The sequence below is a fragment of the Manis javanica genome, chromosome X (assembly GCF_040802235.1).
Source record: "Manis javanica isolate MJ-LG chromosome X, MJ_LKY, whole genome shotgun sequence".
Classification (NCBI taxonomy): domain Eukaryota; kingdom Metazoa; phylum Chordata; class Mammalia; order Pholidota; family Manidae; genus Manis; species Manis javanica.
The window spans coordinates 12,124,426-12,140,802 of record NC_133174.1 but is presented as its reverse complement, the minus strand read 5'-3'; the positions used below and the strand labels follow the sequence as shown (position 1 = coordinate 12,140,802).

Below are 16,377 nucleotides of genomic sequence, written 5' to 3'. Positions count from 1 at the left end.
TTATTATTTACTACTTCTTTTACTTATTTTTAAAACAATTATATTGAGGTACACTTTACATACCATAAAATTCTGGGTACAGTTGAATGGCTTCTTGGTAAATTTACTGAGTTGTGCTACCATCACCATATTCCAGTTTTAGAACGTTTCTGGCATCCCCCATAAGATCCTTTGTGCCTGCTTCACCTTCCTGCTCCCAGCCCCAGGCAACCTGTAATCTGCTTCCTGTCTCCATACAGTTGCCTTTTCTGGACATTTCATATCAACTGGGTGGCCGCTTGCATCTGACTTCTTTCACGTAATGTCATGCCTTCGAGGGTCATTCATGTTCCGCATGTATCATTATTTTGTCCCTTTTAATTGCTGAATAGTAATCTGTTGTTATGGCTGTGCCACGTTTTACCTATCCATTCACTGGTCAGTGGACATCTGGGTTGTTCCCACATCTTGGCTATTGTGAACAGTGCTGTGATGAACATTTACATGTGAATCGCCATCAATGTTTGTTTTTGTTTCTCTGAAGTAGGTACTTGGGAGTGGAATTGCTGGGTTGTAGGGTAAATTCTACTTCCAAGTTCGAAGAAATTACTAAACTGTTTTCCAGATTGGCTGTACTATTTTACATACTCACCAGCAATGTGAGGAGGGTTCCAGTTTCTTCACATCCTTACCCATGTTTGTTATTGTCTGTTTTTTTTTTATTATAGCCATTGTAGTGGGTATGAAATGGTGTCTTATTTTAGTGTCAATTTGTATTTCTCTGGTGACAAATGACATTGAGCATCTTTTCAGGTTTCTTTTGGCCATTCATGTCTTCTTTGCCAAATGTCTATTCAAATATATAGAAGTTTTGCATTTAAAAGTAGATACAAGGTAGTTACCACCTCACCGTGCCCCTGGGCACCTAGACAGGAGGACTCTTTCCAAGATGAGTCCAAGTTCCCCATACTGGTGGTAGGCTGGGGTTTCCAGGAGACTAGTTCTGGGATCAGTCACTTAAAACCTTTTCACCAGAGGATTAGGAAGCAGTTCTATAAAGTAGAGGAATAATGTGTTGGTTAAAATAAATGCTTGATTTCTTTTCTGTGAATTACATTTTACTTTCCTCTTCGTCCTCCTCTTTTTTTCAAGCAAGTTAACCTCCTGTGAAAAAAAAACAAAACCCCACCAAGCTAAGGTTGCAGTTATTTAGCTGTAATTAAGATACATGAATATTGTAGAAGATGGAGATTTCAGTTGTTTTCTATTTATGCCTTTGTTTTCCTTTACATTGTGAATACTTGTATTACCAAGTGAACTGGCAAATTCCAAGCAGTTTTCATTTGTGTGAATCTGATTAACAATTGATGCCACCAAAAAGGGCCCTGCCACTTTCTTGGATGAGGAATATGGATGGCACATAGAGAGGAAGAATAGATTTCTGACTACCGAGTAGCAGGGGATCATTAGTGGAATGGCATATAGAGCTAATGGCGTGAGAGGTAATGGAGAAGGGGTGATGAATGGGAGCTAGCGTTTCCTAGAGCTTTGAAGTATGGTCCTGATAGGCTCAACAGGAAAGCCTGTATTACTAAAAAGCCCAAACCATTTCTCTATGCTTGTAGAGAATCACCACAAAGTTTACATGTGACTTGACCCTAAGTTCTGATGGTTAGGCCTTCCAGAATGGCCTATAGCATGTTCTAGAAATGTTGCTTCCAAATCTATTCAAATCATGGGATCAGAATGTGATGAGGAAGAGAAACTATGATTCCAAGAACTACTGATACCAGGAAATTTCAGAGTGCCATTATTATTTGTGTCAAAGCTACCTTTAGTAGCTAGCAGTGGCCACTGGTCAGCAAGAGGAAGCCAGGGAGAGCCTTTGGGATAGGCTGAAAGGGAATGGAGGCCAGATTTCCTCCGTAATCCATCCCTCTTGCCCCAAAGGTGTTGAAGAGTATCTTCCAAAGGGACACAAAGGAGAGAACCTCAGCCAGTGGGGATTCCTACATAACTTGGTTTATTCATTTGTAAAATGAACATAATAATCATATAGTACAGTTGATGTGCCATAAAATATACACATCATACCAGCAGAAAGTAGGCACTCAGTCAACAGAGGCTGTTATGCTGTATTCATACATGTTGAGTGTTTAGCTTGTAGTGAGGCAGTGCACACAGTTGGTATTTTTCTAGCTGTTGATTGCTTCATTGATTGAGCCATTCCTTCCACACACTTTTTTGAATGCCTGTGTACTATGTAGCATTAATTGGGCTGGGTATAGAGAATGCAGATGTATAAAATAGGATCTCAACCCCCAAGTTGTTAAAAATTTTAATTCTAGATGACTGTGTGAATGATGATGACATTATCATCATTGATGACGATGAAGGTTGAATAAGGTACCAATGGAGGACAGAAGGTTGAATAAGCTACCACTGGAGGACAGAAAAGGAAGTGACTCATTGTGCCTGAGATCAAGGAGGGATCAAGAGTCATGGAAGGTATTCCAGAAGAAGTGATATTTGAGCTGGGCTTTGAAGGATGGATATGAGTTCATTAGGTAGAGATGGCAGGGCATGTATTTCTAGAAGACAAAATAGGAAAGAGCACGGACCTAGTCCTAGTGACTGCAGCATGGGATTGGGTGGTAGCAGAGTTGGGAGGGTGTGGACTGGAAATATACTTCAGGATGAGATTTCAAAAGGCCCTAAATGGCACTTTTAAGGACTTTAAGCAAAACACTGCAGGCAAAAAGAAAGCAGAATGGGTTCTAGCAAGAGTGATGTGACTATTTTCCCAAATTAATAACATTTTTCACCTTGCTGGGCAGATGCCAACTGGTAAACATAACCCAGTTGTCCAATCTCGTCAGAAAAATGACTTATGGAAGGAGAAATCCAAAATTCAATAGGAAACCTGGTAGATCATCTGACCTCTGACATCGATAAAAAAGAAATCCCATTACAATAAAAACCATTATAAAGACTGCCTGCTACACAGCTATTTCTCTCTCTAGGCAGACGGCTTAGAAATACCATATTCTTTTCATCTAGTCACAGTAACTTATATACAATGGATAACTCTGTGCAATAAATTCCATCTTTGTTCCCTGTGCACATAACAGTCCCTTTCTGCAGGGAAAGCACCTGCTACTGGACCATGGGCAGGAAGAGGAGGCCGAGCTGAACTGTATTTGAACTCCATTTAGTTTGCCTCTTAAATTATCAATCCCCAACTATTCCTTGACTCCCTTTACCATCTCCCCCACAAACAGTCCAGCCCCTTCATCTAGGAAAGCTCACTGAGACTCCTAAACCACCTGTCTAACTTCCCAAACAAAACACTCTAACCCCAAATATCTGGAGCTCAAAAAGGAACCCCTGCTGATTTCCAAATAAGGTGGATTCTTGGCATCTGAAGATTCAACAACTGCCATTCCAACTCTTTGTGAGTGACCCTGACAGTCATTTCTATTTTTGGTGGGGCTTGAATTTTGAGCACTACAGCAAGCCTCTCACTAAGGGATATCCAGCCAATTGCTAGTATCTACCTCTCAAGGTGGCTTCGTTTTCTCTGCTTGTCACGTACACATTCTTGCTCAGGAAGTTACGTTTTTCTGCATTTGACAAGGGATGCAATGTCTTATGGATATTAAACAATTCAAGAATTCAGTGGTTAATTCCTTAGGAATGTTAAAGACCTATTCTGCTCCTTAACAGTTGCTGATACTGAGTGGGAATGTGGGTCTTGTGTGTGTGTGTGTGTGTGTGTGTGTATGTATGCGTGTGTGTGTGTGGTGTGCATGTCCTTCTTAACCTTTACTTTGAAAAAAATTAAACCTATAAGAAAATGGTAGAAATGGTGTAATGAACTTCCATGAACTTTCATTTACATTTACTTATTAACATTTTTCAGAAGACTAGACAAATAAGTCCAAGTAATTGGTGAGACAGAGTATAAGTTAAGGTAACACTACTTACTCTAACAGACCTCCAAATCTCTCTGTATGTGTCTACTTGTACGTTATTTGTAATTATTTGCTGAGCCTTGTGAAACTAACTTGCAGACATCGTGACCCTTTACCTCTAAATATTTCAGTATTTAATGGCATTCTCTTACAAAACCGCAGTGCAATTATCCAGTTCAGGAAACTGAGCATTGATGTACCACCATTAGCTAGTCCATATTCAATAGAGTCCATATTCAGATTTTGTTGCTTGTTTCAATACTGTCCTTTGGAACAGTTATTTTTTTTAAACAGCCCATGTTCCAATTCAGGAACAAACATTGCATTCAGTAGTCATGTCTTTAGTCCCCTTTAGTCTGGACCAGTTCGTCATCTGTCTTTGTGAAGTTTCATGACATTGACTTATTTAGAAGAATATAGTTCCATGGCTTCATCGGATGTTCCTTGATTTGGGTTTGTCTGATGCTTCCTCATGATTGGATTCAGGTTATGTATTTGGGGTCAGAACTTTACTTGGATTTTAATTTTTACTCTGGTTAATTAAGAACGTGATTTTCAAATAGTCCAGTTATTATTAAAAAAATTCTCCTGGCACAGAATATCATGGTGGGTTCCAGCAATTGGCTGGATGTCCCTTAGTGAGAGGCTTGCTGTAGTGCTCAAAAGTCAGTGAAATTTTTGCCCCTGCACCTTTAGTAACACAGATTATTAAAATATTAAAATCACTTTCCAGGTCGCTGATGTGGAGTGGAAGTCAGTACAGTAAACAGTCTTCTCGGTGGTTCCCTTTCTTCTGACATTGCCAATCTGGCCACGGAGTCTTTCCGCTCTGGTATTTCTCTTGGGCCTCACCACCCTGCTGTCCCTCAGTAAAGCCTCTGACAGGCAGTGATGGAGGGAGTATGCCGACATGGAACACCGTTTACCATCAAAGAGCTGGCAGTGACTCACATTACTAAATCTTCCTTACTTTTACAAAATGTACCACAAAATATAATAAATAATTCACATTAAGCTGCACTTATCAAAACATGAAAAGTTCATTTCGCAATCCAGCACCATTGACTTGGATCGTTGTTAATTCTCAATTATTCATTAAATGGGCATGGATGGTACCTACTCACCGACACTAGTGACAATTCAAAAGCTTTCACTGATTCAGTTGTGAAGGAGTGTTAAGCTTCATAAGATGGGATGTGGAAACAAAATAAACTTAAATGTATACTTATTTCTCCCTTCTTTCATTCACTCAACAAAATGCTATTGAGAAGCTACTTTATGCCAAGCTCTATGCAAAGTGTTAGAGTTTTAGAGATTAAAGACCTGCTCCTTGACCTCAAGGAGCTCTTATTAGTGCCCAATGTTTGGACTGAAAAGCCAGAGCCCAAGTTTTCCTCTTGCTTGATGGCATCACTTCCCATTTTATCTTAATTTAGGTGGCAGTAAAGCATCGAGATGTCCTCGTTCTAATTTTGTGACTCTTGCTCCAGCCATTGGGCCCAGCAGTGCTGACATAGTATACACGCATGTTCCTGAACATCTCCAGGAACAAAGAAACCTTCTTTCAGGGTTGGCACATGTGTTTACTGTGTCTTCAACTTGCCACTGACCTTTTTAGCCTGCATTCTTCCAACCTTCAGTGGCCCTCAGTGCTAAGCCATGTTAAGGTCTGCAGAGATGTCCTTTATACCTTAGATTATGCCATGTTAGATCCATCGAGTCATCGAAAGTCCATTACCATGCGAACCTAGTGTAATAGAAGTAACACCGGACTCGGATTAAGGTGATGTGGGTTCCTGGCTGGCAGGGATGGGCCAATGTTATTCATCATACCTGTGTTCTCTTCTTGGGCCACACAGCTAGTCTTTCTTTTCTGGGTTCTGTTGTAGTTAGGTGTGGCCATGTCACTGAGTTCTAACCAGCAGAATGTGAGCAGAAATTATATATATATCACTTCTAGGCCTGACTCACAGAAACCTGCCACGTGTTCTGCCACACTCTTTTCCCTTCATGCAAACAAGCCACATATTGGTGGTGGAGCCACAAGGTGCCAGCACCTGGATCCCTGAATCACCATACAGACCTGTTTTCCCCAGTGAATGGGGATACCCACATTGGATTATTCCAGAACCAGGAAATACATATCTGTGTATTAAGTCCCTGAAGTCTTGCTGCCTCTTAGCAGAGCTACTATTGCTGGAACAAGTACTCCGTCATGCCAGTAGCTTTGGCTATTGTCTTACCTTACTTGTCTTACTTGTTGTCTTACCTTCTGTTTACACTGAGGTGAGTCACTTTGCCTTTAAGAGTCTCTGTAACTTCCTAGATCAATGGGATAATAACATAGGCATTTTGGGCTCCATTTCCCAGATGAAAGGATTAAATGAGGTAATATTTGCAAAGATATTTGTAGACAATTATACAGCTAAAAGGCAGTGCTATTAGTATTGGCTCTTGCTCCCGTAGGCATGGTGCTTTGCAGTCTGGTACGTCAGTTCCTCCTCTAAGCGAGCAATCCTTCTGGCTAAATGTAGAGCTGGGGCTCTGGAGCCCCTGTGCCCCTCGGCCAAGTGAGTCAGGACAGGGAGCACTCAGACCTCGCTGACTCCCTCCACTGCGTCAGTGTGCAGACCAGGCCTGCCGCAGCCAGGCCTCTGACTGCTCCTTCCTGCCTAGGTCATGTCCCGGAACTGATCTCCTGACCAGCTAATTCCTGCGATCATCTAGGGGCCAGTCATCGGCGTCAGAACTGTGAGTGTCCTGAGCCTTTCCTGGACCCCTAAAAGTCTCATAATAGCAAACACAATATTGAGAGCTCATGATAGGCTGTTACTGTATGCATTACCCCAGGTCATCGGCACCGCCACCTAAGGAAGGAGACACTTTCTCATCCCCATTTTGCAGCTGATAAACCTGAGTCTTAGGTTAAGAAATTTGTTCGAAGTCACTCAGGGTTAGATGGAGTCAGATTTGTGCCTTTAAAGGATGTGTGCTCTTAACCTCTGTATATCCAATAATTAACTCTTTGCTTCACAGCCCAGCATGGCCAATTTCTTTCTATGAATCTCATTGCTGAGAAAGCCCAGTCTCCTTGTAGGAGAAAAGGATTTTACTTTTTTAAAGGAGCTAGCAGCAATTATCCCTTTGGATGTTTCTGATGGACATTAATATCCCCATACACTTTCCTCCAATTTTATTATTCATTTATCTTATTCACTGTACCTTAATTTGCCTGCAAGTGATATTAATGCATTTTTTTAAATATTTCAAAAGAACTCTCCAGGAGAAATTAAACAACAGCATTGTAGCATCAATGTTCAGTATCTGAGGGAAAATGCAGAGCTGGTGGTCTCCTACTTGCATAGGGCTGGCTGCCTTCCGTGGGTTCTGTGTTAGACTATGAACCTAAATCTATCCCAGTGTGCTGGTCAGCACAGCGCATGAGGGATGCCCAGGACATTTCCTCCTCTGCCAGTTGTAGTTGCCTGACAAATAAAAGGTAAAGTCATTGGGTTATTTTGCTTGCTATCTGACAGGGACTTAACATTCCAGATTACATGTCTCTCTGTGCTGAACCAGCATCCCTTGGGATCTTTCTATAGTGATCCCCAGCTTTTGCCCTGTCTCCTACAGAAGCTGAAAAAATTGTTTGCTAAGCAAAAATATGTGCGCTGCTAAGGAAAGGCAGTATGTGATAATTTGCTTTTAAGAAATGTGTGAAGTCAGGAGTAAGTTCGCTTTCAGTTGAACTCTTGAAATCTCAAAATATTCAAGTCCCTCAGAAATTTAGAGAGGCTGAATCTCATCTTGACATCTTCATTTCCGTCAAAAGTTTTAACTCACGAGTAAGGGGACCCTTCCCATGGGACAGCATCGCTGAATTTGTCATTGGAGCCAGAAGGAGAGTAGTATTTGGTCAGCTAATACTTTCCACACACTTCCTCTACTTCCCCAGCCACTCTGCAGGGTGGGCTTCCTTAGCTCTGTCTTAGGGATGAAGAAGGTATGCTAAGCAGACTCAGTTAACTGGCCCAAGATGCGCAGCTAATGAGTGGCACACCCAGGTTTTGAAGCCAGGCAATTCTGACCTCACAGCCCATACCCAATGACCTCTCTGCTTGGACCACGTCTGTTTCCTGAGTAGGGAACTCCTGTAATCTAAACGTCCATAGGAAGTTGTTAGGAAAGGATGGCAAAGTGAGACACAGAAGGCCTGCTTCGTCTGAGCCTTTCTGGTCAGCTGTGGTGAGGCTGCCCTCTTCAGTGTGCCTTCCCCACAAAGGAACCTCTGCGGACACCAGAGACCCCCACCGCCACCACCCCGGGGGATGAAAGCAGAGCAAGCAGGGGAGATCTTGGTGACTATGGGGAAGATGGAGCCAGAGACCCATGCACTTCCAATTAAACAGCGTGCCTTCCACGGCCCGCTCGATGTCCTGCTCCTTCTCAAAGCGTACCCAGAGAGTTCCAGCTTTGGCAAAGGCCTGTGAGATTTCATGCTTCTTTTCTCCATGTAACAAAAAAGTCATTTTTGCCTCAAGCTAAGGAAAACACTGGCATTTTTAACTTTAAAATGTTTGGGTGAGGTTTTTTTTTTCAATATTAGATTTATTGTTGCTGTTGTTTGGAAATCTTGTGGACATTTGCAGTTTGAGGTTCCCTCTCTGAGCTGTTCTGGAAACTTCCATGGGAAGGATGGTTAAAACAGGGGAACGAAGTTGGTTTTTAAACTCTAAGTCCGAAGGGTGGGTGGAAGATTTTTAAAAACAGTGCCTGCAGGGTTTCAAATGGCATGTAACTCTGTGCCAGCCTGAGTGGAGAGCAGAGGGCTGGCAAGAAAGCCATCTTGCTCTCAACCCCTTGTAAAAACTAGAGTAAGATGCCGTGTTCTGTGTTCACTGGCCAGCCTGGGGAGGTTGTACCCATGTGCACATCTTCCTTTGCTTATTAATTCCCCCTAAAAGGAAAGCAGGAAAGGAAGATCCAACACTTCATAATCTAAACCATATGGGGAAGAGGCAAAGCAGAGCCTTCACCAAGAATTCCGATGTTCAATGTGGTGCTCAGACGCCACCACACAGGCTCCAGATTCCACCAAATGAGCTTTGCCCATTTCCCTGTTTTTCTCTTGCCATCTTGGGCCTGCTCCAGAACATTCTGCCCTTGGCCTTTCACAGCCCACAGCCTTGGCAGCCCCATCTTCTAACAGTGTTCCCTTCCTGCTTTCAGAGCTGGGGACTGACCCTAAAGTGATTCTTTAAAAACTCCCCACCTGAACCTAGTAAACATAATGTTCTTTCTGTAATTGTAGATTAATGATACCAAAAAAAAAAACCCTTCCCACCTGTACCTCCTAGTGTCACCCCTTCTCATCCCAGTCTACTTGGACTCTCTACTTTGTCCCTCTTCTCTCAGTCCCTGAGGGTAGAAAACATGCATTTTCTTCTTTCATTTTGGTGACTCAAGTATCTTAGAGGACTTTTATGGGGGAGTTGTACTGCCCCTGCTCCCCTTCCTTCTCCTGTTTCCTGACCCTAGAGGCATCTGTGGTAGGAGAGCACCTATCCCATCTCCCAAATATTCCAGCACTGGGACCCAGTGAGGTGAGTGAATTACTCGATCAGTGAACAAATATCTGTGGAGTGCCCATCACATGCCAGGCCCTGGGGATGCACCGAGGAAAAGACATAGTTCTGCTCTTGGGGGGACTCCTGAAGTAAGGGGTAGGCTTCCCACCTTCTAGGTTCTTCTGTCAACCCACCGTGATTCCAGCCCCAGTGGAGAAGTATGTAAGTGGTGCCAGAGGCTTGCATCCCGACAGCAACTCCTCACCCACTACCATTGTCACTTCTGGCATGTCCACAGTGCCTCCCAGAATTCTCCACCTAACCGCATACTCACATTTGGGGCTGCTCATGGTCACCCCCAATTCCTAGAGCCAGGTACCCGAGTGCTTGTGCAGCCTCTTTCTCACACATGTAATCCAAAAGGTACATTTTGACTGTACCAGACCTACATTCTTGGCAGTTCTCCCCAAGGTTACATGAGCCAGTTAAGTGACTTCTAGTTAATGGCAGGTCACTATATCCTTAATTTCCACAGAATTTCTCTCCACACATTCTTCTTTGATTTAGGGGTAGACTAGAAAGAAAATAATTATCTTACATCTTATTTTACATGTCACAATATGAAGATTTATCTCACACACAAGCATGAATTCTTAATTATAATCACAGCATTGATCTCAGCAAGTATAAGATAGATGGCTGCATGTTGCTTGTGGGTTTGCATTACCATTTTACTGCAATTAATGTCTACCACCAAAGCACCATCTTACGCATAAGACAAAATTAAAAAGAAGCTTGCAATGTTATATCCTATCCAAGAAATGTTGTTGCTATTGCATTTTAAAGACAAGGAGTTAAGGTTTTCATTTTTAATTATATTATGGAGTGATTCTTCTTAAGGGAACCTAATTGTGAAGAATATAAATTACTTTGCAAGTGCATGGAGAGGGACAAGTAATCCTTTTGGGAGGCAAACGAACAAGCAAATTAGAATTCAGCAACATTCAGTAGTAAAGTTTAAAATTTCTGTCTGCTTGTCACTCTTTTTCAAAGCCTTTCTACAAGAGTATTGTAATCGATAATGTAATCCTTCGCGAAGCACTTTTGCTGTGATTCGTTGGAGACACGGAGGCAGAAAGCTAGAAGAGGCTGAGGGCTGCTGCTCTGCCCTTTGTAGTCCTGCCTTTATCCTGAAGTGTCCCCTCCCATCCCGCAGGGGCCCAGTCTCCCTACAGCCCTCCGTGGAGTACCCGCTCAGACTGGCACCCTCGTCCTCTCCAAGGTAGCACCCCAGGTTGGCAAGTTCACCTCCACTGTGCCGCCATCAGAATTGCTCTTCTTTCATTCCAAGCCACTCAGCTGGCTGTTAAGGGAAAGCAGCTGATTAAACAAAGTCACACTCCAGAGTTGATGACTAAAAGCACTTACCGCTCCCGGGGGTGTCTGCAGCTGAGACTATAGCCTGTAATGGTGGAATTTCAGGCCATGTGAAGGGCTGGTTGGATTATGATTTTTGGTGTGTTTTGATGCCGCTTCAAATCATACCACTTGTAGATGTTAAAGGAGCTGTTATAAAAGGATTTCAAATAACATTTTGCCTGGGGCTTTTCTTCCGGGACTTTAATGGTCAGGAAGAGGTCTTAGAGCCCTCCTACCTCCAATGAAGTTTTGTTCAGGGTCACATTTATCCACCCTTTTGTCAAACTACTATAGGAACTTCAGCCATACATGCTGCCTTGTATAGATGCAGAAATGTTCCCTATGCTGATTCATTCCCAGTGAATGGAATCCTGACTTCTGTAGAAATACAGGAAATCCTTAACATTTGCCAAGGAGACATTCCCAGGCTTTTCGTTTTCCCTGTAAAAGAAAAAAACACAGCTTCTTAGGCATTTATGCACATGAGGATAACAACAGACACTGACTGTTTTGAGCACTGTTGCATGCGCTTTCCACGTACACAAAATGCATTCACAAAACTAGAGAAGTGTACAATAAATTCAAGTAATTTAACTTCTAAATAATGGTTTTTGTGAGCGTGTAGCATTTATACTTCTGAAGTTATGAAAGCTTACTGTGGCACTAACACTGGTGGTTGTCCTGTATGAACTCACTTAGTCTTCGTGACAGCCTAAACACTTGGGCAGCATTATTCACCCCATTTCACGGATGGGCAAACAAAGGCACTGGGAGGTTAATTTGCCCAGTGTTATAGAGCTACCGAGGTACGAAGCTGAGGTTATAACCCCAGGCAGTATAGTCCCAGTGTTCACACTCTCTGCCACTATGCCACACTGCCCCTTGGTAGTCACTTGGAGATAACAGAGCTGCCACCATGCCTGGAGGACAGTTAGACTCAGTCACTTGTCAAATGTTTCACTCCTCACACCAGCCTCCAATGGCCATAATTCAATTTCAGCCCTCAGCAAATGGCACCTTTCCGTATGTCATGGGTAGTCAGGGCCCTCATTAGAATCAAAACCGTGAATGACAAATCTAGGACTGCTAAGTGTCCCCTGTGTCCCCCACACTTTTATATAGCATGATGTGACTTACACTTAGAATTAAATTAGATGGAATCGGCAGGACTGTTCGGCATTCTCTGGGCAGCTTGGGCAGTCTTCTCTCTTGCTCCCCACTTAATTCCAGACCTGTTGGATGGCCTTGGCATGGCCCTGTTGCCTTCCTCCATTCTCCTTGTCCTATGGGTCCTTCCTCCTAAACCCACCACACCTGCCCCAGCCCAGAAAGGGCTACACAGTAGCCCTCAAGCCTGCTGCCTTCTCTAGCGGCAGGGAAAGCCCAGTACTTTCTTTTAGGGAGCTGGCCCCATTTAGGCCAGAACTAGACCCGGGCTGTTTTATATCTGCGGAAGGCTGTCCATCACTCAGCCTTCTCTGGCTCTTTCCAGGGACCTCATTTGTCTTTCCCAGAGTCACTGGCCTCCAACTGACCTTGCCTTGGGGGGCTCTGGTCTTTCTGCACCCTGTTTTCTTGGCAATCTCATGTGACCCTAGCAAGTGGGAGGCATTAACACCTAAGATCCAGGGAGTGCCGTCTGTCTTTCATGACCCACAGACAGAGGGCCTACTTTCTGACCTAACTTTATGATGCTGGCACCTGGGGCCCCCTGGGACTGACCTGGTCCCATTAGCCAAGGCTCCATCAACGGTACTTTATTTCTTGCTTGGCATTTCTGAAAACTGAGAGGTTGCTCAGGGATTTCCAAGCCTTGAGTTGATTAGCAGTTAATGATGTGTGTTTTGATGAGAAAATAAAAGATTTTGTTTATCCACTTGAGAGGAGGAAAATTAGCAGGAAAAAGAAGAGAAGGAAAAACACAAATTCTCAGCTTTTCAATGGGGTTTTAAGTGGTTTGGGCCTGGCCATGGAAGGAAAATGCTCTGGGTGTTGATTTTATGTATCAGCTCTCAGAAAAATTCATAGAGTGTTTGTTTCTACCTAAAGCTTTCAGGAGACACACAGAAGGCCAGAAGAGCTGCTGGACAAGTCATTTTACTATTCAGAGAATGTGTAGATACTACCAGGGAGGTGCATTTATACTTCTGCCTGAAGCAGAGGGAGGGAGAAAGGAGCCCATAGGGACCAGAGGCAGTTTCCAACAGAGGGTCCTTCAACAAGAGCCGTGGTCCACAAGGATGCCCCAACTGGGTCAGCCTGGAAGAAAGGTGTTTTGTGAACTCACTCTTGGTCCACCATTTCTGAAGTCCCGCAGAAGATGCAGAGAGGCTCCATAAAGGCAAGATGTGGTAACCTAAAGGTATAGGCTTTGGAGTCAAGCCAGTCTGGGTTTGAGCTTCATTTAACTATTTCAAATTTCTTAATCTGAGTCTCAGTTCTCATTTATAAAATGGGCCAGTGCTATTTAACTTGTAGAGTTGCCATGAAGATGAAACAGCTCAATAAGTGACATTAACTAGCAGAGATCTGGAGCCCAGGGAGTGTTATTGACCCTTCCCACCCCTTCCCTTTGCCCCTGTAGAAAGCCTTCACTCTCCACTCCTCGGACGACACGTGGTCTTTAATGGCTGACATTCAAAACAAATTAGACCGAGGTTTGCATCTTCTGGGGGCTTTGGTTTTTTCAAAAACAACTCACTAGGGAAATAGTAATTCATAATCCTCCCTTTCAGGGATCCCCTAATCAGATCAATAAAGTGTCCATTGTAAAGTACCCATGTTGGAGTTTTACAGATGGTTTGGGCCAATAAACTCAGCTGGAGTTAGGCAGTCAAAGCTGTGATTTCCAAATGGGCAATAGAAGGGATGTTCTTTGATGTTAGGTAGTCCTACGCAGGCCAGTTCATCTGGTCACATCACAAATGAGCATTGATGTTTCTAAGTGGGGCTAGAGAGAGACTGGGTGAGGGTCTTTACCTATCACTGTTTCTAAAGTTGAAGCACATCTTATTGGCCAGTCACATTACCTTTGCTTGGCAGTAACAGTTCATGTGATGGGAAGGGCCCTTTGGTGAGCTTCAGCTCTGAAGATTTCACTGATGTTCATAGGTAGACCTAAGTCTGAGAGTGAATGGAAGACCTTAGAGGATCTCAGCTGTTCTGGAACAGTCTCCTCTCATTGAGCTGCCTCTGTCTCTGGGGTTGAAAGAGTCCAATGTGTGACTTGGGTCATCTAAGGAGTTACTGAGGGGACAGCTTATATGTGGGATTACACACTGTAAAGATATTGCCACCACTCTGTAGAAGATATCTCAAGGTCATAGACACATTTAATAGCAGGTCAAAAAATGAAAGCCTAAGACTTAAGTCTAATTATTTATTTCCACCCTTTGGAACACATCAAAATTGTGTTGTCTCCACTTGGAGGGAATTTTTCAAGGTTAGGGGCTTATCAGAACTTCCTTACCATTCTGGCACCAATTTAATTCCATTGAGTTATTTTAATGGTGGAGTTAATTTTCCAATTAAGCAACAGTTTTCATGAACATCTCTGGGTTTAAGATAATATGGTACAATGAGTCATAAGAAATACACATTTGGTCATTCATATGACCAAATATATATTTCCCAGGTATAGTTGGTCTTCACCCACAGTTCCTGAAAACACTGCAGAGTCTTAGACATGAAATGGGTGTCTAGTCATGTTAATGAGAGACTTTTGGACCCCCACCCAAGGGCAGGAGCTGGAGGCTGAATCAGCCAATGGCCTGTAATTTAGTCAGTCATGACTACACGATGAAGCCCTCACAAAACCCCTGAGAAGAGCTTATTGCTTTCTGCTCGCTTGGATCCTGTTTCTCTGTCAGAGAAAGAGCTTCTAAGCTTGGGGAACTAGAATGCCTCCATGTGCCACTGAGCCAGGCCCCAGCCTCTCTGAGGATAGAAGCTCCTTTATTTGAGACCATGCCCTATGTACTTTTTCATCTGGCTGTTAACTTGTACCCTTTATGGAATCCTTTATTAAACTGGTACATGTGCTTTTCTGAGTTCTGTGAGCCACTCTAGCAAACTGATGGAGCCCAAGGGGTGGTGTCGTGGGAACCTCCAGTCTGTAACCGGGAGGTCAGAAGCACAGGTAACTGCCTGGGGCTTGTGACTGGCATCCAGAGTCAGGGGTGGAGGGCAGTCTTGTAGGATGGAGCCCTTCACCTGCGGAATCTGGTGCTGTCTCCGGGCAGAGAGCGTCAGCATTGAGTTGAGTTCCCAGACACCCTGCTGGTGTTTGAGAATTGCTTGGTGTTATGTGTGGGAAGACCCCTCCCACACACTTATAGTCATTGGGATTGGGTCCAGGAACCCAAATAGAGTTGTACTACTATTGCTGCTGTGTATAATATTGTTACTTTTATATATATATGTAGAAAAACACACCCTCTCAGGTAGCTTTAGTATATCTAGAAAAAGCCAAGAGCTATTCAGCTGATTATGAATGCCTCATGAGATGGGTGAAAGCGAGTTCATAATGACATTGGCAGTTTCTTTAAAAATGAAAAACTCCACCTTGGAATTGCTCATAGTCCTAGAAGGATAAACAAAAAGAACATTCAAGTTTTCCCACATGAGGATGGTGGTGGTAATGGAGGTGACGGGGGTCGTCACCTGCAAAACAAAAGACATAAGCCAATCGGGGAGTCATTCAGGGTGTGGCCGAGGTCAAAATCATATGGGGACACTCAAGGGGATATTTTACTTCTTGTTTGGGGAGAGATGGACAAGATTTTTTCCAGTAAAACCTAAGCCTCTCCACGTTCCCTAAAAGCTTAGAGGTTATCTTCTTCAAACAATCCTGAATCAGGAAACAGAACAACACACATTCCTGGTACCCAAAGGCCTAGCACTTGCATTTGCCCAGTGAGAAAATTGCCTCCTATACACAACTGTGTGTACTGATATTCCTGCAGCATGTTTGACCCTTCTAGAATCTTCTTTCTGAAGCCTCCTTGAACAACTACTAATGTGGTTCTTTCAAAGTTGCCTGCAAGGCAAGATCCACTATTGTGTTAAATTAGTGGGTGAACATTTGAGGAGAGACAGGCTATCTCCCTCACAGCCTTATTAATTACAAAGGGAAAAACTTAATGTGGGGCCACATAACAGACATGCCTTAACCAAGTGATCAAAGTTAACATCCCTAATAGTCAGGCATGTTAACACCATGTTCTCTCTGCTATGATGCCTTGAGAGGGGTACATTAATGTTTCTATGGTGTTCTTGCCAAAAATGTAAAGCTTCCATCTAATTATAAGAAAACGTCAGATCCAAATGGAGGGACTAGTATTCTTCAAAAGTGCCAAGGTCAGAAAAGACAAGGAATTAAAAAATGGGCAGAGGAGCTGAAAAGACAGTTCTCTAAAGAAGAAATTCAGATGGCCAAC

General features: G+C 43.3%; 1 protein-coding gene across 8 annotated transcripts in view; it reads left to right on the top strand.

The window, feature by feature from the left end:
* The window catches only part of RAI2 (retinoic acid induced 2), a 337,772-nt gene that overhangs the window by 71,042 nt on the left and 250,353 nt on the right, over positions 1 to 16,377 (top strand). The window contains exon 1 of one of the 8 annotated variants that reach the window (XM_073227439.1): positions 6,687 to 6,704. The exons of the other annotated variants lie outside the window; for them this stretch is intronic. The gene's annotated coding sequence lies outside the window, so the exon portion shown is untranslated. Of the gene's footprint in view, positions 1 to 6,686; positions 6,705 to 16,377 lie in introns of those variants that run through there. 8 annotated transcript variants of the gene reach the window in all.